Raw genomic sequence first — 14,494 nt, forward strand, 5'->3', positions numbered from 1 at the left:
AAGAAAAGTTGAACAAAAGTTTAAGTCTTTTGGTTTCAAGGCGCGAAATATCATTATGTCGGACGTGTAATTACTTGTGTCTGTGTTTAAAGTCAGTGGTCGTTTCATAAAAATATCCGCACACAAACGTGAGGGAACTTCTTATAGGAACTTTATTGTAACAAATACCTGGACTGGACATCATTGTTTGTGGTACATCAGTAGATCAATCCCAGTATTGTTTAGATGAGCTCGGCGAGCCAAACGATCCTTGGGAACCTAAGAAGTACATATGGAGTGAGACAGCTCATCTTGTGAAACGTTAATCAAGGACACATAATTTTGATTGGATGTAGAATAATGCGACATCTCTGTATATTTTCTAGGAAATATAGATGAGAGTTACTCTATGTGAGGCCTGCCGAGCCAGAAAAAATTATGATAAATATTGTGTACCGATAAATGTATCGGAAAAACTCTCGCGCGTTTGCTCATGTATTAGTAACATATGGGGATGCTAACGCTGCAATATCAAATACCCCTGGAATGGGCGGGGGGGGGGAGAATAAAAAAAAGTTCGCAAATTTTTTGAAATGCCCCCTAACAAACTTACAATGCGTTCCAATCTCCCCTTCTGACATGCAATAATTTTGGAAGTCCCCCTCAAAGGGATGGGATAGAAAGTATAGATGGGTTGCAATTTTTTGGTTGAAGCATTCTTGAAGGATCATGAAATTTCACGGATGCCTTTTGAAGAGGGCTAACATTGTACTATTAGAAAGCAAAATGCAGCCGATATTGTGCTTAGTCTAAAAACATCAAATCATAATACATGGGAGTGTTTTTGGCTATTTATTTACATTTTCCCATAAAAAAGCTACATCTGTACATTTATATATGTTTGATAATTAATGTAAATGTACCTGCTTAAGTGCATTGTAATTACAAAAATTGATTGTTGGATTTCATCGATAATGTTGATTCACTCTGCAGGTTAGTCTATGAGAAAACTATGAAAAATTGTTTTCCAAAATAACACTAGCAATATCTGTGTATTTATAGACGTTTAATAATTGATATAAATGTTGCTCTTGATTAGTATACGTACTTGTACTTGATTAGAATATGGTGGTTACAAATGACCAGGTGTACAAGAAATTTAATTTTGGTATTTAGACGAAATTGTTGATTCACCATACATGGGAGTCTATGTCAAAACTGTTAGTAATGTATTCATATATAAAACTGCAATAACTGTGTATTTATAGACACTTAATTAGAGTTATATAAATGTACTTGAATAAAATACGGTGGCTACAAGTGCATATGGACACAAAAAATTTAATTTGGATTTTACCGAAAAGATTCATCCATTATACGTGGGGTCTATGACAAAACTGAATATCTTCCAATATAAAACTTGCTATACTCGTGTATGTTTAAACCTTGAATAATTGACATATCTGTACTTAATTAGAATAGGTTAGTTACAAGTGCATATGTGTGTAAGAAATTTAATTATGGAATATCAGCGAAATTGTTGACTCACTATACATCGGAGTCGATGAAAAGAATATGAATAATTTTTAATATGCTAAACTAACTAAATCTGTGATTTTATAAGTGCCGACAATTGATAAAAATGTACTTCATTCATGTAGGGTGTTTGAAAGTTCAGATGTGGACAACAAATATGATATTGGTAAATATTAAAATTAATATTTTACTTCTCACGGTGGTCTACGGGAAAACTAATATGAAACAGGGCTCAGCCCTTGGTGTTGCGCCAAAGATTTTAAGATTAGATTTTTTTCCGTCTGAAGATGCACACCAAATGAATACTTGGTCACTCACAGATGTACAGTTTGCTTTGTCAGGCCAGGGCAGGTATATATTTTCTGTCGACTTTGTCAAAAAGTTAGACATAAGGCCAGAGAAAAAAAATCTTGTTCATCGGATTTTTTGGACCATGTCCCAGGAGCGGCGAGCGATTTTTTTTTAGGCCGAAGGTAAACACGGTTCACTGGCATTTTTGCACAGATGTAGACAAGGCAAGATAATTGTTTCCTAGCAATATCTCAGACAAGAAACTGATACTGGTAACTGAATTCAATACTATATTTCCCAACAATAACATAGGCCATTGCATTCACAGTTAGTGTTTGCACAACATATTCTGAGTACTTCAACATTCTCTCAGAATAAAACTGAAATTTAAGCAAATCACTGAAATCCAACAATTCAGTATTGTCCTTTAATATTGTCCTGGTGGGACCTAGCATCTGACCTTGGCCTCTTTACCACTGTCTCTACACACTTTACACACAATGGTCTAACTGTACTGTGATCGGAGTGAAGTTATATAGTCATCATCCAGATCGTACTTTAACATCGACGCAACCATGTGTTTTGTCATTGCCGTAAATTTTTATACTTTCGATGCAATTTTCATTCAATTGGATGCGCCGTCCATCTGCTGTCACGATATCTTGTTGAACAAATCGCCGAACGTAATATCAGGACAAACTCTGAATAGCGTCTTTGGAACTAACTGTTGGCCATCACATCGAATATTGGCGATCAAATTAATACTCATGATGTGACATATAATAACCTTTACAAAAGGAGGAAATTTATGGCCAAATCGACCCATTTTGCGTCGTGATTCGCCAAATTCAGACGTCACAACAACGTGTTGGCGGCCACTAAGTCCAAACACGTCGGAAGTCTCATTCAAAATCCCGTGCCCGCGAAAACCGACAAAGTGTAGGGGGCCACCAGCGGCAGTACTAAAAATATTTGTAATGCGGAAGTAAGAATTTGCCGCGATCAAAAAAAATTCCAAACATGCCAAATAGAAGCGGCGATTCCGATGAACAATTTATTTTTTCTTCCTGGCCTAAATGGTAATTTTTGTACATAACATTTTGCATGTATCCTGATAACAACCAACTGTGTGTTCAACAACGGACGTATTATGCCGTCATCACCTTTGCCACAGCAACTGTACTGCCCAAAGTCTGTATTGCAAGATGAAACCTTCCTATCTAAAAACTGGCACTTTCCATCGAGTTATTGACACAGAGGGTCCTTTGAAAATCATTGTTATTGATGACAAATTAATTCTAGTCTTGATTTCAATATTAAACAATAACAATGCTGACTTCACACATTTGTCTGTGCTTGATTTTTCATCACGCTTCGGGAAGCAGAACAAGAAAGTGCAGTGAATAAACAAAACAATTCGCCAAAAATTAAGCCAAACGATAAAGTTGAAAATTGACAACCCAACATTATTTCATATCAAACAGAGACAATTTGATTCGAATCCACTACGTTGAAGTCCCCAAATCCTTTCAAGTGCGCCAACATACCCTTGATATTTTCATATCCCCTCCTCATCAATTCTCCCGCCGATTCAAAGGTGTTTGTGAATGCAGTCTTATCATCTCTTTCTCAGTCATCAAAGTCTGTTAGTGAGCGCTATGCATATACTGGAGCATTTGCAAATGTGAATAAAAGTTTGTAGAAATGGAAAAACCACGTTAATCACTGCTTCGGTAGAAAAGGCGATATTGTAACAGTAAAGTAAAAGGCTGAAGTCTTCCCCTGCTAATTTTACCTGTCACCGTCAAGTTTGTTAAATTCAATGAGTCATAGCGTGTCGAATATGTTGCATTTTAACGAAGACTTGAGCATTAAAGGGCTCTTGAACACAGAGATACTGAAATGATTTCTACTGACTAAACTTGCTCACATCTAGTCTAGTCATGTTGGATAACGATTCATTGACTTAATAGTATCCATTTTCCTGGCTTAGCAGATGGGAAAGGGATACGTCTGGTAGGATAAGGTTTAATGACGCGATATTAGATCGTCTTTCCTTCGACTGGTCGAGGGGGTTGATCAAATAAACGTGTAAGTGACGATAACATCGTCGACATATGGTGTGATTTTCTTTCAGTGTATATTTTATTGTCGAATACATACCAGCAACTCCTCCAATAATAGCGACAGCGACAACGGCTAACCCTGACACAATGGCAGCGATGGCGATTCTTCGTCGTCGTCGTTTCTTCTGGACGTCTGCCTGCGAAGTAAACCGAAGATAGGAGGAAACTGCCGAAGCAAGCCAAATTTCCCCTCTGCTATAAAATAGTAACGGTATCTGACACAACATGGCCGTCACGTGCAGTGATATTCCTCATCTGATTTTAATTTTGTGTCAAACGCATGTAAAATGTTTACTTAGCAGCCAAGTAAAATGTTCTGTAGGACGAAACTTTGTCAATGATCACTAGATCTTAGTTGGCATCGAAACGAGCCTCGATGGAATCGTGTTTGCATTTCTCAATTTTGAACCGTGATGAATAAAGAGACGAAGATATGGAGCAAGGATAAGTAGCCCCGTTGGTTTAAACCGAACGGCTTACAAGTTAAATTTATTTGCTGTGATTGCCCAAAAAAGGTGAAAACAAAGACACATGAACTTGGGGGAGGGTATCTGTAATAATGTAGTCACTCTAGTTCTTTGAACTATAGAAGTTATGAATGATAGAACAATATGAAAAACAGAAATTATGCATTGTAGAATAATTTGGAGCGTATGTTATACACATTGTGACATAATACCATCTTGCTTGTGAAATGTCTTGATCCTTAGATTGATTCTTCCATGAAGGGGGAATTGAACTTTACACAGGTAACACATGGAATAAACCACTTCTTGAAAACATGCCCATCATTGTAGCTACTGACGACAAAACCTGCCGAAAAGTAGTTTTGTCTTCAGTTTGGAAAATCAATACCGTAGAACAAAGAATATCGGCATCTTTCTTTGAAAGCCAACGAAGTTTCTGAATCTATTTAACATGCGTGGGTGGGATTTCCGTTGTTAAGCAGCGCCGTGAGTCGCCAACAACTGTCAATGTCCATTTGTCCTAAGTAATACGGTGGTTTCAATCGGGTTCGATAAATCCCGCCTTCCAGACTTCAACTCAGTGCTCATGTTACAAAACAATACTAACTATTGCCGTGCATTTAAATCTACAGTAATCCTTGAACATTTCAAAAACCTGCCCACAGCGGAAATAAAGAAGATATTACTAAGCTTATAAAAGAAAAGCTCTTGTCTTTGAACCGTGCATTTCGATCCAAATAGCTAAGCCCGTAGGCTTGTTTTTTACTTTTTTGACATTTGAAACTCCCTTCAAACGCTTAGCATATATGTTAATATCTGAGGATTAAATACACGCAATGTAATTTTCTAGACTATTTCTACATGTATGAAGTGCCGCTTCAGGTTATCGTTTCTGTATTTTCCTATTTTTATATCGGTAGGCTGATTTTGTAAACTTACAAAACTAAAAAAAAAGTCGTGTTATTTTATCATTATTAATACGGTATCAAGAATGAGACAAACAAACAAACATGTAAATTTTAGACCCTCATTTTTTCAAACAGTGGACGCGGGGTTGAAAAACGTAACTTCTCATTGATTCTTTGCTAAACAAACCAAATGTACTTTTTTATACAGCAGAAATTTGTAACGTTTCCTCTTTCAGGCGTCTGTCTAACAGTTAAAAAATAAACGAATTCGCACTGCATACGTTCTTGGATACCAATCGCACGGAGAAGTAAAGTCACTTGAACAGCCCATCGGTCGAAGTTGCTGGTCAACGTGACTATATAGCAATTTGACAATGATGAGAAGTTTTCTTTTCAGATTTTCAATAACTGTTGTAAAATATAAAATTTCTGCAGTCCTCAACGATGGCACATCAAATTCCGATTTCTCTCGGTATGTTTTTTTTCGATTAGGAACTATGCACCATTTATTTTATTTATTTTTATTCTATATTTAAACTCGACAACTCCATAGGTGAAACACCTCTTTTCGTGGAGGTCGAATAATTCTAAATACCCATAACTCACAATCCCAATGGAGCACAGAGGAGTAAAGTGCCTTGCTCAAGGGCGCAACACCCAGGTAGAGTCTCGAATTCACCGTCCTCCGACAGTGAATCCGCTACTCTGGATCTACTGGGACTTGAACCGGGTCTCAAACTCACCATCCTCCAATAGTGAGTCCGTTACCGTGCCTCCCGTAATTAAGACCATTCTATTAACCATCCTAAGGTCTTAATTATTGGTCATAATCTTGTTACTGCATCTTGCCCGATTTCATTTCGTATTTTTAGAACGAGAGAAGTTTGCCAAAGCTAGGTATTTCAATTTCGATTTTCAGGAGAATAGTTTTCAAGCATTTTGAAAGGCTCGTGCAAAATTGGCTTACCTTATCAGCGGCATTTTCTTTTACAGGCTCTACTTTGTTATTGATCATCTTGTTCTTATAATTGCCGAAGACTGCTAACCTAATTTGGAAAATATGTTCTGATCGGAATTGGACCAGTAGTTCACTGTGTGCTTGACACACAGACTGATTTCGTTTAATGTTAGTGTGACCTTTTTAATATGGTTGAAAGCAATGAATCATGGTTTTGAACATGTAAATGTAAACGACTTATCTTTTGACTGGAGGCAAAACATTGGCTTAGGAATTCATACAAATTCTTTCCAACGGGCTGAACACTACATTCTATTAACCATCCTAAGGTCTTAATAGGTCCATGGGAACAGCTTAAGCTTATGAAGATCTTTACATGACATTCAACGATAGCGTATTTTCGGGCATTTCACTGCAAATATGAAAAGCCGGGTAAGAAAAATAGGCCGTTGTTCGACATGGAAATGCGTTCTAATTATCGGTCTACCCAATAACAGATTTAATTTGGGCAATATTGCAAAAGGCCACAGTACTAGAGTAATGTTGCATACTTATCTAGTCTGACAGCGTGGGAGACAGCGCCCTCTATTGGTCATGCTTATTGGGCCAATCTTTTATTTGAGGCCAGAAGTCGTGGACAGCTGTCTCCGTTTCTTCATATTTTTATGGTATAACAATGAACACATCGGCAGCAGAACAACAACTCCTAGATCTAGGACTAGAACCTTCACCAAGTGGAAAACAGGCCACAGCAACTCGACGAAAGCCAGCGACAAGAAAAGCTGGGAAAGGAAAGCTGGTCACCATGAGCACAAGGAGCAGAATCAAAATGGCTACACCCCGCCCGAATGGCAGGAAAGGTACGGTCATCAGCAAACCTACTCCAGTCGCATGTACAAGAACAGAAGGAGAACTGTTGAGACTTGAGAAAGAAGAATTGGAGGCAGAATAAAAACGTTGCAAGAAAAAAAATGAAGTGGAGGTCTTAAGACGGGAACTTGAGAAATTACGCACAGCAAAACGGGAGGAGCGGAGACAGCTGCATGCGACACGATTTCTGGCACTAAGAACCTGACGTTACCTGACCTCCGACACATGGCGCAAGAGGACTCTCATCTACAATGGTCCCTGCAATCAGGTCTCCCATGGTGTCAGCCAGAGCCAGGCGGTGTTAACTTTAAGCAACACATCGACTCTGCAAACCTCATGTCCCCATTGGGAAGTATGATGGCGACCGGCGCCAACAAAGCAGGTACGTTGAAATCCATGCGTTTCTACACGAGGTCTGATTACGTACAGGCACAGGTTTTGTGGCCGCACATGTTCGTACGACCGAGAACATTTACTTCGGCAACACCAAAGTACGACGATCTATCTATGGCAGAGTTTTGGAGGGGAACTTAGCAATATTGCAATCAGCTACCATTCCTGACTCCGAAAAAGCTATGCGATTGCAACATTTGCAGGCCTTGATGAGAGATGCGGCCATGTTCCCTTGGGACGCAGTATTGAAATTCCATGGTGCCTATCTCGCTGATATGGAGACTGGAGTGAAGACATGGGAGAGCGACATAACAGATCTGAGAGAGCAATACTTGCTACCGCGTATCGGGGAAGTTAAAAGGGATAATAAAACGACGACTTCGTTCGGAGGAGGCAAACAGAAGAAGAGAGACCAAGTCAACGTCTGTTACAAGTTCCAGAACGGCAAGTGTGAAAAGCAGGAAGAGTGCACATTCAAGCATTACTGCGAGGCATGCCTAAAGTTTCGGAACACCTTAGCCAAGCATCCCCGAGCAGAGTGCCCGTGGAAAGACAAAGCGTTCAGGGAAAAGGAAGGACAACCGGGCAAAAAAGACAATGATGAGGTAGTAAGACATTTAGGGAGAAAATCGAACCGTTCTTTGCTAAACTCACATGTTGCTTCATGTATTACCACGTCAGTCGCTGACAAAACACTTCACACTAAACGCGTAACAGGTTCCGCACTAATAAGACAAACAGTGGTGCCTGCAGTAACAATTATAGCAAATTAGAGAGCACCAGCATCGCTCCTTGTGAATTAAGTAATAACCAAAATAACTTGGGTAGAGCTAAGTGTGTAGCAGATTCACAAGGCGTCATGTGGTATATGATAGTATTGAGGGTAATCTTGCTTGCATGAATAGCCAAGTGCATTCAACAAATTTGTACGATGGTATTAGCCCACAAATAGTGGAGAGTAGTGCTACTGTTATTAATCACAGTGTTTTACACGATATAACGGGGCAGGTCTGTGCAGACAGACACGCTGCCACAGCCATAGTGGATAGTAACTCCATGGAATTACAGGTTAACGATACTGATCAAATTTCATTTTGCAATTCTGATCTCCCAGATCACAGTGCTATTGTAGTCGATAGTATCGCCAGGCCTATTGGTATGGCACAGGATGAACCGATTTGCGCTATGGTTGCAGGTAGTCAATCGGTTGATGTGCAGGGCTTAAATAAGTCTAGTGTCAACACTGTCATTTCAAGTGGCCCAGATAAATTTATTGCGGTCAGGTCTGAAAAGGGTGTCCACACACAAAACGACTCTGTTGAGTCAAATATCACTGAAACTTTCAGCACAAAGGATAAAATCAGAGAAACTGATTACAAGGCCAGCACAGGGGATGCGCATGACGGAAATAGAGCTGCTGATTTACAGCTTCAGATTCACCTGAACACTCCCTCAAAACAGGGTATATGGCCACCACGTCCGTCAGTTAATTTGCTAAATGTGGTTGCAATGCATGAAACCGTTGCCAAGTTGGGCCTTCCGAATTGTCAGTCTTGCCGAATTCCAGTGCCATCAAATTTGCAGATCCCAATTTGGCGGGCAAAATTACAACGGTTCCATCACAAAATTGTTGCGATTGTCTCGAATTGGCTGGCCGATTAATTATACAGCGCTCAATTTACCAGTTAGAAATACAAAAAAAATCATCTCTCAGCACTGAGTTATCCTGAGCATGTTGACGATTGGATCATGAGGGAGGTAGCTGCAGGGGCCACAGCGCCGCCATTTGAGAGCAATCCTTACACATACCCCATGCAGACAGTAGATAAGAAAGACAGCCTCGATAGGCGAATCGTGTTCGATCTCAACTTTCCCAAACATCATTCAGTCAATGATGGTATACAAAAAGGGGAATATTTGGGAGGTCTAGTACAACTCCAGTACCCCTCCATTGATGACCTTGTCGATCTTGTAATTCAGAAGCGTAAAGGCTGCCACTTGTTTAAACGTGACCTGAGCAGAGCGTACAGACAAATTCCTGTGGATCCAAAAGACTACAATCTGTTAGGTTATAAATGGAAAGATCTCTTGTTTTTTGACTTGTCATTACCATTTGGATTACGTACAGCTGCTCTAGCCTGTCAGCGTACGACGAATGCAGTAGCATACATTTATAGCAGTGAAGGGTACAAATGTGTAAATTACCTCGATGATTTGGGGGGGGGGGCTGAAACCCCTGAAAAAGCTATAGATGCCTTTCTAACACTTGAGACAGTGTTATCAACATTGGGGCTACAAGAGTCTCCTCAAAAAGCAGTCCCACCAACAACTAGGATGACATTTCTCGGTATTCTTCTTGACACAGTTACCATGACCAAAGAGGTAACCCCAGACAGGTTAGTAGAGGTTGACAATGAGCTGTCGTCATGGCAAAATCGTAAACGTGCAACCAAACGGGAGCTACAGTCGCTCATTGGCAAGTTGGCATTTGTTGCCAAGTGTGTGAAACCTGGCCGGCTATTCCTAGCCCGAATGTTAGAGCTACTCCGCACCATGAGTTGTTCTAATCACCATACCTATTTAAATAAAGATTTCAAAGCAGATTTACTGTGGTGGGCAGAGTTCATGAGGACGTATAACGGGATAACAATGATAAATACATCTGACTGACAGTTGTAAGGGGTCTCTATGGCGACGAATATTTTCATGTAAGGTTTCCAGATCATATCCTAGAGAGAAACCTACACATAAATGCTCTTGAGCTGTTAGTAGTTACAGTTGCCATTAAACTGTGGTGCCATCTCTGGGGTGGTAACAAGGTGCAAGTATTTTGTGATAATCAAGCTACGGTTTGGGTGATCAATACAGGGAGAGTAAGAGATAAATTTATGCTTAGTTGCTTGAGAGAGTTGTGTTTGGTCAAAGCGGTACACAATTTCGAATTGCGCGCTGTACATATTGAAGGCATGAGAAATGTGTCAGCTGACTACTTAAGCAGATGGCATTTAGGCCCACAATATGAAACACAGTTCTTTGAACGGCTTGGAAACCAATATAAGATCAACAGACCAGTTAATAACTCACTTTTTGAGTTTTCTAATAAGTGGTAATGCGTTTATTGATATTGCATTGCAGGCATCTGGAAACCAGCACTCCAAGCCTTAGATGCAGAGGTCCGTCACTCACAACAGTCAGCTCTGGCTGAAGGCACACGCAGTAACATTCATTCACAGTTGAAAGGTTATTTACTGTTTTGTAGAGCATTTAGTTTAGTCCCGTTGCCAGCATCTACTGACACCATTTGTCGTTTCATTCAATTTTTGGCACGTTCTGTTAAAGCTGCTGGAACCATTCACAACTTCATATATGCGGTTAAAGTGTATCATCGACTCAATGGTTATGACACAGCTCCTTGCGAGCATTATCTTGTCAAACTTACTATTCGCGGTTTGCGTAGAACCACCTTGCTCCCACCCAAGCCTAAATTGCCTATCACGCCTCGCATGCTGTTAGATATGTCTTCTTTCCTCAATTTAGCGTCACCTAAAGATGCCACAGTGTGGGCGGCTATTTTAGTCGTTTTTTTTTCTCCTTTTTCCGCAAGTCAAACCTAGTACCCAAAACTCCCTCTGCGTTTGCCCCTGAAAAACATTTGTCCAGGGGTAAGATAGTATGCACAGATTCTGGCTTGCTGGTGGGTGCAACATGGTCAAAAACCATCCAGTTTGGTGAAAAATGTTTAACCATCCCCCTAGCCAAGATTCCCAACTCTCCACTCTGCCCTTTACAAGCGTACAAACACATGTGTTCTCTCATCCCTGCTTCCCCATCTAGCCCAGCCTTCATTTTTCCAGTCGGTGCTTAACCCATTCGGGATTAGTTTCTTCTCTCAAAGAGCTCCTCCTAAAGGCAGGTTATCAACCTGGTCTGTATTCTGGCCATAGTTTGCGCAGAGGCGGAGCATCGTTTGCTTTCAGTTGCAATGTACCAGGAGAATTAATAAAGCTTCAGGGAGATTGGCAGTCCAGTGCTTATCTCAGGTACTTAAAGATTCCATTTCACACACGCTACCAAGTCACCTGGGTTATGAGCACGCACATTCAGTCAATGTTCCAGGCTTAGTATGTTTATCACTATCAGTGGGCTGGACACTTGTTTGGCAGTGGTTGGGCCTGCAAGAGCCTCTCTTCCAGTTACCTTCATTAAACATTACAGGCTCTTGCCTACTGACTGCCAAACTCGTGTCCTTGTCAGTTATTTCACTTCATAATTTGGGCAACATTGCGAAAGGCCACAGTACTGGAGTAATGTTGCATAATTATCTTTTTTTTTTTTTTTTTTTTTTTGAAAAAGATAAATTTATTTCAACATAGTAACAAATAGAACAAATCTACATAACTGTGATTGTCTGAAAAAACAAATAATTAGCTGTTTAATTGCAAAGATCATCATATGAATGCATTCAGGATGCATTCTTCTCCTTCAAGTCTTACAAGGCTTGAAAACTTTGTGATAAAATCCTCAGTTGTGTTCATCATCTTATAAGTGAAATACAATGTATTCATCCATGAGGAGAGATAACATTTCAATTGCATGACATACGATTAAAGGGAAACTTTAATCCCATCAAGAGTCACCGAATTTCGAATATTCCAAACTGTATATTTTACAAAGGAAGTAATACAGTAAATAATGTCAGATGTTGCATTATTATCATTTTCGATTCCTGCAATTGCTAATCTTTTGATATTGATATATTATCAAAGTTGTGTTCTCTGACAAAGAAAGAAATACATTTCTGCCAGATTTCTTTAACATATTTACACTCAAATAAGATGTGTTCCAGTGTTTCTTCTTGGCCACAAATATGGCATTTCCCATCACTTAAATTGAAAGTTTGGCCAAGCTTCCTGTGACTAGGCCTCGATGGAAGATCTTCCAATTTAAATCATTTACTGAATTGCTGACAATTCCTGTTGAATTAAGACGGCTGAATAGAGTATCTTTGTAACTATCAGTGAGACTTAGATTCTCAGCCCATTTTGACCAATTTGACCTCTGACTGCATGCCATTTCTTATCAACTAATTTCCAATAAAGTGACTTGGTTTTGACATCACTTTTGTCAGACCATAATTCTCTAAGTCTAAAATATCATAGTTCTCTCATTTTGGATGTTTGAAGAGATGATTTGTTTCCAGGAATCTGGAATAGCATTGAGGAGTGTTTCATATTCTGTCTTGATTTCCTCTTGCACATGTCTATTTGTACCTCCTCTAATTTTTGCAATTATTTCCCATGGTTGAAGCCAGTCATTTCTGTCATCATTCCAGATGTCCTAAGCCTTAAAATTCCACTCTTTGACCATTTTTCATAAAAGAGGACACTTCCTTCATTCTTAATATTGTCATTTACCACAGAACTTCTCTAAGAAGATTCTGTTTTGATGTTGGTAGATTCACTCTTGTAAGTCTAAGTGACTTCCAGGTATTTAACATATCCCCATACACCATTGGGGTTCGTTTGTTGTTGACTTTGAAATTAAGATGGAGGTAGTGATAATCACTATTCAGTTTATTGTCATAATTCGCTATGAAATATTTTGATAAGCTGGCCCATTTAGGGGTCCCTTTATCTGGATTTTTCTCAAATAATTTCATAAGCCACTTTAATTGGAGTGCATTAATTTTTTCTTCAATGTCGACAACTTTTTTGCCACAGTCATCATATCTTTGAATGAAAATGCCCCTTTTATGACTTCTCGTTTGCCTCTCCAAATAAAATTCCATAATTTACTATTTGCTTCATTAATAATTTCCTTAGGTACGTGATTGAATGATGCCAGGTACCATAATTTTGATGCAGCCAGCATATTAGCTACAATTGCCCTGCCTTTAAAAGACAGATTTCTAGTATTCCAGATCTTAAGACAATTCGTAAATATTTCCATCACTGTTTTCCAGTTTTCTCTAGATGTGTTACTGTTTCCTAACCCAACTCCAGATCTGCAAAACCTTGTTTGAAAAATCGATCCCTTCCACTGAATCAGTGCGGCTTTTAAAACTCCCAGCCCATAAACCTTTGGATTTCTTTTTGTTCAGCTTTGCACCTGTTGCTTTTTCATATTTGTTGAACATTTTCAACGACTGAGTAATGCTTTTCAATTTCTCAAATAAAGAGTCGTATCATCTGCAAAACCCTTAATTTTTTCCTCTTGTTTGTCTGGTAGTATGAATCCTGATATGCTGTCATCTTTACGAATATTTTCAGCTAGCACTTCTGCTGCCATAATATACAGTAATGGTGATAAGGGGCACCCTTGTCTCACTCCCTTATTAAGTCGAATACTGCGAGAAAGAAAGCCATTACACTTAATTTTGCATGTAGTATTATTATAAAGAATTTTTATCCACTTGATAAAGTCAGAGCCAAAGTTGAATTTGTCAAGGACTTGAAAAAGGAAATCTCTGTTTAACCTGTCAAAAGCTTTTGTTGGTCAAGACATGACAATAAGAGGTTTATCAGTCAAATTAGCGTATTCAATAATGTCCCTAGTAAAGACAATATTATCACCTATCTCCCGCCCGGGGATGTATCCATACTGATCTGGGCTACATATTTTGCCAATTACCTTCCGCACCCTATTAGCAATTACTTTTGCAAGAATCTTATAGTCTACATTGAGGAGACTTATTGGTCTCCAATTGTTTAAGTCTGCCCTATCTCCCTTTTTATAGAGCAAAGAAACTAAACCAAGTTTCTGGCTGTTCGTCAATTCCCCTGAATTAAAGCAAGCGTTAAATGTTTCTATTAGGTCAGACCCTAAAATATGCCAGAAGCATTTATAGAATTCTACTGAAAGGCCATCAGAACCTGGTGACTTATTGTTGGCCATTGACTTCAAAGCGTTGAGAGCTTCTTCCTGTGTAATTTGACCTTCACAACTCTGTTTATCTTGATTACTTAA

This window comes from Ptychodera flava, chromosome 1 (assembly GCF_041260155.1).
Source record: "Ptychodera flava strain L36383 chromosome 1, AS_Pfla_20210202, whole genome shotgun sequence".
NCBI lineage: Eukaryota > Metazoa > Hemichordata > Enteropneusta > Ptychoderidae > Ptychodera > Ptychodera flava.